The sequence below is a fragment of the Eretmochelys imbricata genome, chromosome 2 (genome assembly GCF_965152235.1).
Source record: "Eretmochelys imbricata isolate rEreImb1 chromosome 2, rEreImb1.hap1, whole genome shotgun sequence".
Classification (NCBI taxonomy): domain Eukaryota; kingdom Metazoa; phylum Chordata; order Testudines; family Cheloniidae; genus Eretmochelys; species Eretmochelys imbricata.
In genome coordinates this window covers 65,316,913-65,328,310 of record NC_135573.1, presented here as the reverse complement: position 1 = coordinate 65,328,310, position 11,398 = coordinate 65,316,913, and the positions used below count along the sequence as shown (strand labels likewise).

At 42.4% G+C, this 11,398-nt stretch overlaps 1 protein-coding gene across 1 annotated transcript in view; it reads right to left on the bottom strand.

Annotated features, from left to right (window-relative positions):
• Nucleotides 1–11,103: 11,103 nt before the first annotated feature.
• The window catches only part of CA8 (carbonic anhydrase 8), a 54,263-nt gene continuing 53,968 nt past the window's right edge, over nt 11,104–11,398 (bottom strand). The window contains exon 9 of the mRNA XM_077808990.1: nt 11,104–11,172. The gene's annotated coding sequence lies outside the window, so the exon portion shown is untranslated. The remainder of the gene's footprint in view (nt 11,173–11,398) is intronic.

Sequence of the window (11,398 nt, the reverse complement as noted above, 5' to 3'; positions counted from 1 at the left end):
TTAAGTTGAATTAGGATTTGGGCAACTATTGTATTAAAGGAAGGTTTGTGGTAAGGAGTCTAGTTATGCATAAATGTGAGGATTTTGTATTGTGTTTATTATGCAAATATATGTAAAGTAAAGTATTAAGCGACAAAATGTTAATTTTGTTAAATAATAGTGTTATAAGCTTACCCTTTATTCTTGTTTAAGGATAATTTTACTACCATGTTATATTAAAAGTAGTAATGTTCTATTAGATAAATCTTGCACTAGAGATAAATATTGTACAAGATTTTTATCAGCCAAAACAACAGCTTTTTTTTATCTGAAGGAGTATTTTGGGGAAAAAATGGGTGTGTGTAATAATCAGAAAATTCCCCGAGTGAAATGTTTATTTTCAGTTTATGCCCCTGATCCTGGAGTCTGCTTTCCATAGGTAGAACCTGTACCCTTATGGAGTCTCATTGATTCCAGTGAGGTACTAAGCAGGTAAATTTATAGACAGCAGCTTGCAAGATCAGGGCCATAAACTGTAAACATTTTACCTGGGAAATTTTGGGGGCCTATTATTAGAATACCACAGTTTAAAACAATTGCAAAAGAAGTAAATATTAACACATTTAAATAACCATAAAAAGCCACTGACAATTCATTCCACATTCTGAAAAGCATTGTTTCCAAGGCAATTCTGCTGATCTCTTATTTCAAAGGTCATTTCTTGCATTAAATAATTTATTGTTTAAGAGATTACAGAAGCAGCTTAATCAAAACTGTTTGAAATCACAATTAAATCATAGTTTTTGTGTCACAAACATAAGACTGGAACTTCATATAGGAAATTAGCAGTGGTGGAAGTAGAAATCATTTCTTGCTGGCATGCTGCACTCATGGGAGGGACACAAAGCGGGGGGGGGAAGCACGTGACCTCCGCACGTGACCTGCTACATAACTCCTCCCTGCCCTGCCCCCAGCCCGATATCCCCGCACTCTGCCGGTCCCCTCCCCATGATCCACATCCATTCCATGTTGCCTGCGGGGGACTCTGTCCTCCTCCTGCTGCACTGGAGACTTCTGCTGTACAGACCCCAGGCAGGAGGACTCAGGAGACGCAGCTGCTTGAGAGGGCTATGGGCTGGGCTGAGGGCGGTATAGCCATGCCAGAGGAGCTGCTGGTGTGGGGCCACCTGGTGGCCCCACGTTCTGCTCCTTTTGCTGCTGCGGTTCCTGGGAGATCAGGGCTCTCCAGAATGGCAGCAGCGAAAGGAGCAGAAGATCATGGGGCTGCTGGGTGGCCCCATGCCAGCAGCTCCTCTGGTGCAGTTGCTCTACCTCCCGCATCCCCACCCCCAGCCCTCCCATGCAGCTGTGTCTCCTGAGTCCTCCTGCCTGGGGTCTGTACAACAGTCTTGCCGGAGGACAGTGGGGGGCCGTATAGAGGCCACATTGGAGGAGCTGCCAGAGTGGGGCTGCCTGGCAGCCCCAGGTTCTGCTCCTTTTCCCTGCTGCGGTTCCCGAGAGAACAGTTCCCAGGAGAGCCCTGTACCGACCCTAGCCCTGTCCTCTGGCGGGGCTGCTGTACAGGCCCATTCCCAGCCAAAGGGAACTGCGGGAAACAGTGTGCCACAGGGACTTGCTGGCCACCACTTTCCGCAGCTCCCACCTGCCAGGAATGGTGAACCGCAGGTCTCTGGGAGCTGCACGGAGCCGTGCCCACAGACAGTAAACGTCAGCAAAATGTCTTGCGGCCTGCCAGCAGATTACCCTGATGGGCCGCATGCAGCCTGTGGGCCATAGGTTGCCCACCACTGATATAGATGGTATTTTATTACTCTGAGGTAAAGTCAGAATAATAAGTTATACACATATTTTAAAACTGCCAAACAACTGTTTTTTGGGTTTTTTTAATGGATAGCTCTGTGCTTGTCACAGGTTTATTTTTCTAGATATAAATTATAATTAAATAATTTTAGTTCACGTTGAAAGTGCTGAATTAGAAATTAAAGAGCAACGCAGGGTCTTGTTCAAGTTCCAAATAGGTGATTACATTCGGCCTACCTGAAATTCCCCCACTGTGGTTTCAGCTAGCTAAAGCACAGTGTACTTTGCTTCTCTTCTAAACTGTTGTGTTGTGTTGCAGTGTGGTGTTAAAAAGTTGTTGCATGTCATTTGAGAGGTGACTGTACTTTGTAGGATTTCTTGGGACTGCGCGTGCATGCATACTTATGTATATGTATGTCCATCATTTCTAAAATGCTTGATCCTTGAGAGCTGAGGGCTTATTTTACAGAACAGGTACAGTTTTGTCAGTAGCAATTTAAGCTTCCTGTTACTCTGCTTCAACCTATTGTGCTGAGACTTTATCTCAATGTGAAGGATCTCTGTAGCACAGTATCAATGTCCATTTAACTCTTGGCTTCTCTGCTGAAATGGGCAATAGATGTGCCAGTTACTGCTAACCGTGATGATGGTTTTTATGATGTGGATTGTTGTCTACATGGAACTAAGTGAAAATATGTACTAGTGACCTAAAGGTAACCAATTCCCTAAGCTATCTCTTGATTTTGTTTAGCTTTAGAAAGAAAGCAAAATATTTTGTTGTTGTTAATAGTCCAAAAGATTTCGATGTGCTATGCATGTCTCTCTCTACCTATCTCTATTTAGGTATTTAAAAAGCAGTTCAATTACAGGTTAAACAAAGACAATCCCAACAATGTGTTCATTCTGAAAATGTAATTCCAGCTGGGAGACAGGGATTGATCCTACCTGGTGCTGAGCACTCTGGCCCAGATCCAGTGACACCAAATCATAGAAATGTAGGTCTGAAAGAGATCTTGAGAGGTCATCTAATCCATCCCTCCTGTGCTGAGGCTGTTTAATTATACCTAGACCATACCTGACAGGTGTTCATTAAACCTACTTTTAAAAACCTCCAATGACAGGAATTCAACAACTACTTAGATAACCTCCAGTGCTCAACTACCCTTACCATTAGAAAGATATTTCTAATATCTAACCTAAATCTTTGCTGCAGACTGTCGATTACCTTTTGTCATACCCACAGTGAACTTGGAGAACAACTGATCACACACCTCTTTCTAACAACCTTTTACACATTTTAAGACTGTTATGTACCTGCTCAGTCTTCTCTCCTGAGGACTAACCAGGCCCAGTTCTTTTAACCTTTCCTTACAGGTCAGTTTTTCTAAATCTCTTAATATTTTTGTTGCTCTCCTCTGGACACTCTCCAGTTTGTCCAGAATTTTCTTAAAGTGTGGCAACCAAAACTGGGCACAGTACTCCAGCTGAGGCCTTATCAGTGCCAAGCAGAGCAGAACAAAAATTACCCATGTCTTACACTCCTGTTACTACATCCCAAAATGATATTTGCCATTTCCCAAAAACATCACAGTTGACTCACATTCAATTTGTGATCCACTATCTCTGCCAGATCCTTTTCTGTGGTATTTCTGTCTAGCCAGTTATTCCCCATTCTGTATTTGTACATTTGATATTTTTTCCTTCCTAACTGTAGAACTTCGTACACGTCTTTACTGAATTTCATCTTATTGATTTCAGACCAATCCTCCAACATACCAAGATCATTTTGTGTTCTAATCCTGTCCTCCAAAGTGCTTGCAATCCCTCCCAGCTTGGTGTGATCCACAAATTTTATGTATTTCATTATCCAAGTCATTAATGAAGATATTGAATAGTATTGGATCCAATTACATATTTAAGCACACACAGTGTAAGTGTAACGCTGACAGACCCTGGTTGTTGGCGGGTGGGATTGAACAGGGACCTGTCCTGGGACCTCTGGAGCTTAGTGCATGAATCTTTACTGCATGAGCTAAAAGCCACATGGCCCTTAGCTAAGGCTGAGTTACATACACATGTAGGTTGTCCTGTTGACTTCAGTGGGACTAGTGCTGTGCTCAAAGGTAAGCATATGTTCAAGTACTTTCCTGAATTGGGGCCAGAGGGCTAAGCCCCATACAGCAGTCTTTGCAAAAGGAGGAAACCCAAAGCTAGATTTTGGCAATATACAGTACAGCCTTTTTTTAAACCTGAAACTTAATAGTAAAACTAACCCGTTTTTTAAATACTGAACCTTAACTAGTGGATACAGTAAGAGGAATTGAAATGGCTGTGATGGAGTCATTAAAAATGGAACAAGGTTTAAATGTGCAAATGTTCCTATTTCTTCACTTCTAAGACATCAGTCTGTACATTTCGAACAAACCCATGTTGACAGTATTTCTTAAAACTAGGCAGAAGAGAAGAATGGTAATCACATCAGAGTGATGAATGACTGATGAAAGCTTGTTCCAGCTTCTGTATCAACATAACAGGAAAGAATAAAATCCCAATGTGTTGGAATTTCCCCAGGGCAGCTTCTTTGTGAGCCTCAAGAACCGCAAAGGCTTCTAGTAAGTGGGAAAAAAGATACTTATTGATTGGTAATGTCAACATCCGTGAAATGTCAAGTTTGCAGAAATCTGCCTCAGCTGTTTACTCAGCAACAACAAACTAACAGAACCACAGTTTCCTTAATTCAATCTCATAATGGCAATGTGTTGCTGCATATACCATCCTTTATTTGGGTTTGCATTCATGCTCTGCAGTGTGACATACTTTACAAACATTATATTAAATGTATGGATGCACATCTATTTATATGATTCTCATTCCTATGGGCTGCACTGACCCGTTCTGCACTGCCCTGTGTACGGGGAGGTGTCTAGTTGCACCATCCCAGGACAGCTCTCTGGATCATGAAGGGAATCATTTGCAGCACCTGTTTATTGGGTGTAGACTATTACAGTGTCTTCTCCCCTCACTCCAACATCCTGCCAACTCTACTGGCTAATATGTTAGGGGATGGCACCAAGGTTCCACACAATCTACGCCCCTTCTCAGAGCGGGAAATACCGGACATGCAGCTCCTACTCCTCCCCACACCGATTTACTCCGACCCCCGCTCCCTGCTCTCCTGTGCAGCCATCAGAAGGCCAAGCGTAATTTCACCCAATGATATTTTAACTATTTATTACTACTATTTATTTTTCCTATTACTTCCATTCCATAGTTTGGGACACTAGTGATTTTATTTATCAAGTTATTTATAATCTGAGTTATTTTCTGTTACTGCAATAAAGGCCGGTGTACATTGGACAAACGTTTAGTTATTGACGCATTTAGTATCTGTGAAGCCTGAGTACATCAGCAGTTCCATCGTAAATCATGTTTTCAGAAGCTTTCAAATCAGCCATAAAAATCAGCATAGGCTGTGACCTGGAGGAAAAAGATCTGTCATTAGATCTGAAAAAAATCTATTTGATTTAGGACGACAATAGAAAAAGAAGATACGTTTAACTGCAGAAATACTTACATCTGCAAATATTTCCCCCCCAACAATTTTTTAGCACGTGAACTTAGGGCCTGATCCCACTGCAGTCAATGGAAAGATACTCGTTGATTTCAATGGCTTTTAGATCAGGCACTCCTGGCCTCATCTTGCACCATCCAGGTTGATGGGAGGTCTGCCATTAATTACCATGTGCACAGGATCAAGGTCATAGGCCCCTGTTCTGCAGGGTACTTAAAAATGTGTTTAACTTTCCACTGAATTCAAAAGTTTCAAGTCGGAAACATGCTTAAAGACCTTGCTGATTCAGGTCTAGAATGTTCAGCACCTTCAGGATCAATAACAAAAGGTACGTCTACACCAGGAGTGGGCAAAATACACCCGCGGGTCGGATCCGGCTCATCTAACATTTCTGTCAGGCCCGCCATGACTAACATTTCTGTCCGGCCTCCTCTGCCTTCTCGCGATCTCCGAGTCTGGGCTGCTAAAAGCCCTGCAGCGCAGCGGGGCGCTCAGGCAGTCTGCTTGTCAGCCGTGGCCCCATGTCACTCCTGGAAGCGGCCAGTTGCTGCTGACACACCTCTGCACGCCCCTGGTGGGGGGGGGAAGTGGATCCGCATGCTACCCCTGCCCCCAGCACCATCCTCACAACTCCCATTGGCCGGAAACTGGCCAATGGGAACTGCAGGGGCAGTGCTTGTGGGTGCAGGCAGCGCACAGAGACGTGCCAGCAGCAGCCGGCCGCAGCCACTTCCGGGAGTGGCGTGGGGCCATGGCATGCAGGCAGCCTGCCTGAGCCCTGCTGTGCCGCTGGCCGGGAGCGGCCTGTGGTAAGTGCCTCCCGGCCCCCACCTGCACCTTGCACCCCCTCCCACACCCCAACCCCCTCCCCCAGCCCAGAGTCCCCTCCTGCACCAAACTCTCTCCCAGAGCCCACACCCCTCACTCTCCCTCTGCACCCCAACACTCTGCACCAGCCAGGGGCTCCCTCCTTCAACCTTCTAGTGTTGCAGCATTTAGGGGGTCACAGTTTGTACCTTTTCTCAGCACCTATGGAAGCTGTTGACATACTTTTAGCTTAGATTATTGGGTAACAATTGCAGTCCAGCAGAGGAGGCTCTAGGAAAAACACCAAATATTGCAAGATTTGCGATATCAGTCATAAAGGTGCACAACACTGCTCCTGTTTTCAGTTGCTCAGAACTTCTTGAAATGAATTGCTATTGAGCAGAAAATGACTTGTGTGGTATTTGCCCCAAAATGGTTTTTTACATAAAAGTTTTAATAGAATCTGTGGATTTTTTTTTAAGTCCTGCATGTCGTAGGACAAATATACTGCAATGGGCTTTACCTGCAGTAGCTGTGTTGCAGGCGGTGGGTGTGATTTGAGAGAGACTGGAAATGGAAACAAGTCTTCTGGGATATGTGTGTGCAGCGTGGGAGAGGGGCTACCTGTCACCACCGGCTCTAGGAGAGACAGGTACTATTGTGTAAGGGATCTGGCTGTACTATGGTCATGTTGACAATATGGTTTCACCTCAATTATTTGAAAACCCCTGTGGCAACATCTTTTCTCATGGGTAATGGCCGTTCAGAGGAGGGGGCCCAGCTTCAGCAACATCACATAATAAACCCCTATCTCAGACATGAACGCTGTCAGGTACTGGTGTTAGCTCAGTAGTTGAGATGTCAGACTACTAGCACTGAGGGATAACACTATGTTATGTTGAGGAGCAGATATTCTGCAAATTTATGAATGTGGCATACACAGAGGCCACATCCTGATTCACTAGGAAACAATGAAACCTTTCAAGCACCCTCTTCTCCTCCTCGCTACACAATACACTCGCCTGAATCATTTCTCCTCCTCCCCGATAGACCGGTGAAGTCGGGGAGAACTCTGATGTTACTGCAGGGGGCCTCCGTACTCAGTGGCAGCAAGCCTGCTGCCAAACCATGCTAAGTTGAATAATGGGAGAAAATGGTCAGCTCACCTACTCATAGGAATACTGATAACCCTGTGTGTACAGAGTCTGCCAGCCTTTATAGATATACTAGCTAAGGCATAATAAAACCAGAAATATATATGAGTGGAAGTGACCCTCCAAAAAGTAACCTTCCCTGTGAAGGGAGGGAGCATTCCCTCCCTGGCTATTATGTAGATGCCATTCTGTGAATTACTGGGGGTAGACCTGGGTCAAAGAGATGTGCAATGCAAGAGATGGTGCTATCACTGGCATCATTCGCTCTTCTTTTCCAGTGGGAGCTCTGAACTCTACTGGTGCTATTAAGCAGAGCTAGTCCAAAGCTTCTGGCAAAACATTTTTCTGTTGGAAAATACTTTGTAGGCAAAACTGATTTTTTTTTTTTTTTTTGCCAAATTGTTTAGATTTTGACAAAAGTGCTTTTGGAGAAAAACTGTTTTGATGTTTTCAGAATGAACATTTTCATTTTTTTATTTCAAAATGTCTTTTTCTTTAGAAATGTACTTTATTCGGTATAAAAATAAATAGGGTAAAAGTCAAAATGAAACATTTTGATTAACCTGAAAAGAAAAAAAATGAAAATGTTGAAATTTTTGTCTTTTCATCCCAATTTTGGATGCTTTTTTCCCCAAATCTCCAAATTTTTCATGGGACAGAAAAACCATTTTCTGACTGGCTTTAATAAAATTCACAGGAGGATCCAGCCAGTGTCAACACAGTTCCTATTGACACTCCACCGTCATTGGGGAGAAGAAAATGCAGAGTATTAGCCATCCCGATGTGATGGCTCTACATAGTAGGGTAGGTGTCTTCCCCATGGATCCCTGAGGCTGCAGTCCCTCAACCCCTCTCACCAATGGGGACAGTGCCAGGAACACTCTACAAAGTGAACATAAGAGTTTCCTTTCTTCTTCCCCTCATCTCACTTCTTTCTCTAGACAGGGCTGATCAAAGCTGGACTGTGAATGGGGCAGTTTTTAGCCTTCATAAATCATACTCTGAGTTCCTCAGAGACAAACTCAACAGTGAGGATATACTCTTCCCCCTTGATTAGCTTGATGCTATCTGGACTACTGCATCCAAAACTAAAAAGAAGACTGCCCTTGGCAAAGTGAGTTTCTGATAAATAATTCAATCAGGTGTAGAGCCGAGATCCATGTCTTCTGTAGACTTATAAAATGCTCAGAGCCACAGAACTTTTTCAGTACTGTAGAGTCCTCAACTAGCATAGCCCAAGAGTGAATACTACCATTTTACATATAAAAATCCATCATTTGGAAATTGAAACTGCAAGTTATTTTGTGAAGCAAGGCGAAGGCAAATCTGATTATTTAAAACCATTATTTGTAGGTGTTGACAAATGTAATAACATTTCAAACATAAAAGCAAAGGGGGATGTTTTCACATTTCAATTCCAACAGTTATAAAAGAAACTCTTTCATGCTTAAAATTCAAAGTCAGCATGTAAAGTAATTTCACTGTTTCAGAGACCTGAATTACCTGCAATGGCCTTAGGGCATTATTCACTCACAGAAGAAAAAAATGTAGTTAAATATTGCTATGATTTTCCTAAGTAATTTTTCTGCAGGAGACAAGTTGATTTGAATCACCGATTTCATGATTAAAGTGATGACATTTTGTGACTGCAGAGGCCCACGTAATTGAGGTTTCAGTGGACTTAGGGATGTGTCCAAAAATTAAATATAGGAGTGTGGAAGCAATGCTGACAGAGAGACCAGTATTTAATTTTCACTGTTAAAATCTGTGCAGGTATGACACAGGTATGAAATACATGGTAAGTATTTACGTAGAAAATGTTTTAAGGTTTGATTAAAGCCCTCCAGCAGAATGCTAGGCCACTGCACTAGCCTATTTAACAATTTATGTCATTCATATTATCTCTATGTAAAGGATTACTACACTAAGAGAGACCATTTATAACCCATTGGTTTTAATGGCTCCATTTTCTGATCCTTTCAAGTTACCAATCTACCAAAGGGGCCATCTTCTGCCTGATCACTTGTTATGCCAATCAAGATTGGGAGCTGGAGCCCAAAACATAATTTCATAAAGACGAGGGATGAAATCCTGATCCCACTGAAGTCAAGTGGGAGTTTTGCCATTGAATTAATCAGGCTAAGATTTCACACTCTGGCAGGATTCTGAAGTACTCTCCCTTCTATGTACACCAAACCAAACGGTGGCATTCTTTCAAGTGGGGTTCAATATGTGCTTGTTTTCTTTTTAACCAGTAGTTCTAAAGGGGCCAGAAGCTAAGGAAATTGTTGCTTTTATGTATTTGGATTCTTCCTGCAGAGCTGAACAGGTTATTGGATAACTGTGAACTAATTGCTCTTGTAGTATTTAGTTGAAGTTTATTTTCGTACAACACTCAGACACTCCAGGGCTAGAGAAGTTTTATAGATGATCTACTCATCCATTTGCCCAGGGTGAGAACGTTTCTTAGTGGTTGAACAGAATGTCATTAGTTTTTCTGTTTTGTTTGCAGTGTTGCTGTAGCTGCGTTGGTCCCAGGAGATTAGAGAGGCAAGGTGGGTGAGGTAATATCTTTTATTGAACCAACTTCTGTTGTTGAGAGAGACAAGATTTTGAATTTACACAGAGGTCTGCTTCAGGTATGGGAAAGGTACTCAGAGTGTCACAGCTAAATACAAATTGTTAAGCATAAAGTTAACACATGTTGCAAGAGATCATTCAAGGTGAAGTGGGCAGGTAACACCTCTGCAGTCATAGGACAAAGGAGGGTTGGTGGGTTACGGATTGTTGCAATGAGCCATAAACCCAATGTCTTTACTGAGTCCATGATTTTAAGAGTCTAACACAGTTATGAATTTAAGCTCCCAGACTCATCTTCTGAAGGTGTTATGCAGGTTTCCTTTGTGGCCTGAGAGGTCAGAGATGGAATGATCACTTTGTGAAAAGTGTTTGGCCATGGGTGATATGGTGTTTTTGTCTTTTATCATTTTTCTGTGTGAGTTCATTTAAGAAACATAGTGATTGTCTCATTTCACCCACATGGTTGGGACATTTGATGTACTGGATGAGGTACATCACATTATTGTGACAGGAGTGTATAAGACCCATGGATCCTGAAATGTATGTTGTGCGGAGAGGATGTTGATCATTGTAGCTGTGGAGATATGTCTACTTATTTTGCATCATCAGTCATTACAGAGAGCAAGTGAGTAGCTTGTGCATCTGGAATGGTCCATTTTCTTGACAATGTTGGAGGGCTGTTAAATAATAATGTTGGTTACCAAGTTGGGGCTGATCCTATTGTCTGCATAGTAAGTTCTCTTTTATTCAGTGTTAGTATATCCCATCACTAGGCTGCTGTGTAGTACATTGATTATCTAAGTGTAATGAGGGTTGGTGACTTATGCTGGAATATTGAGGGATTTTTAAATGTAAGGTATGGGGAAATAGATTAACTGACGTGTGGGTAGTGAAGGTTCAAATGTGTATTTGCACCTATGCACGGGACCCAAAATCATCTTTTACCTCTTGTTCTTCAAGCCAGTGGAAGCTAAACACATTACTGAGGCAAGAAACAATCACACCTACTCTAATTAATGGAACAACAAATTAACATTAGCCATGAAAAGGCCAGTTATTCAGCATCCTCTCTTCTGCATGCATTGGCTGTGTCTAACTAAATGTGCAGCATTTGGAATAAAAGAGTAACATTTTAACAGAGGACAGAGGAGATCCAAATGAAACAACCCTTCTTTGAGATGACGTCATTTTCCTCCATCTTTATCAGTCTCAAGGAGTGGAGCTCTGTAACACTAAAATGACTCATTGGTGACTGGAGTCCTAAAAATACAAAATGTGAAAATCAACCAGTGCATCCATATCACTAGGAAAATCTCACTTGTCCTCAGGTTTAGCACACTTCTTATTACAGGAAACCAAATTGCTGTAATAGGGCCCAATCCAATGTTCACTGAAATCAAAGAATTTTAAAGAATTTCCAGTTGACTTTACTGAGTATTGGACAGAGCCTATATTTAACCTAATTATTACAAGGTGTTTGAGAGAG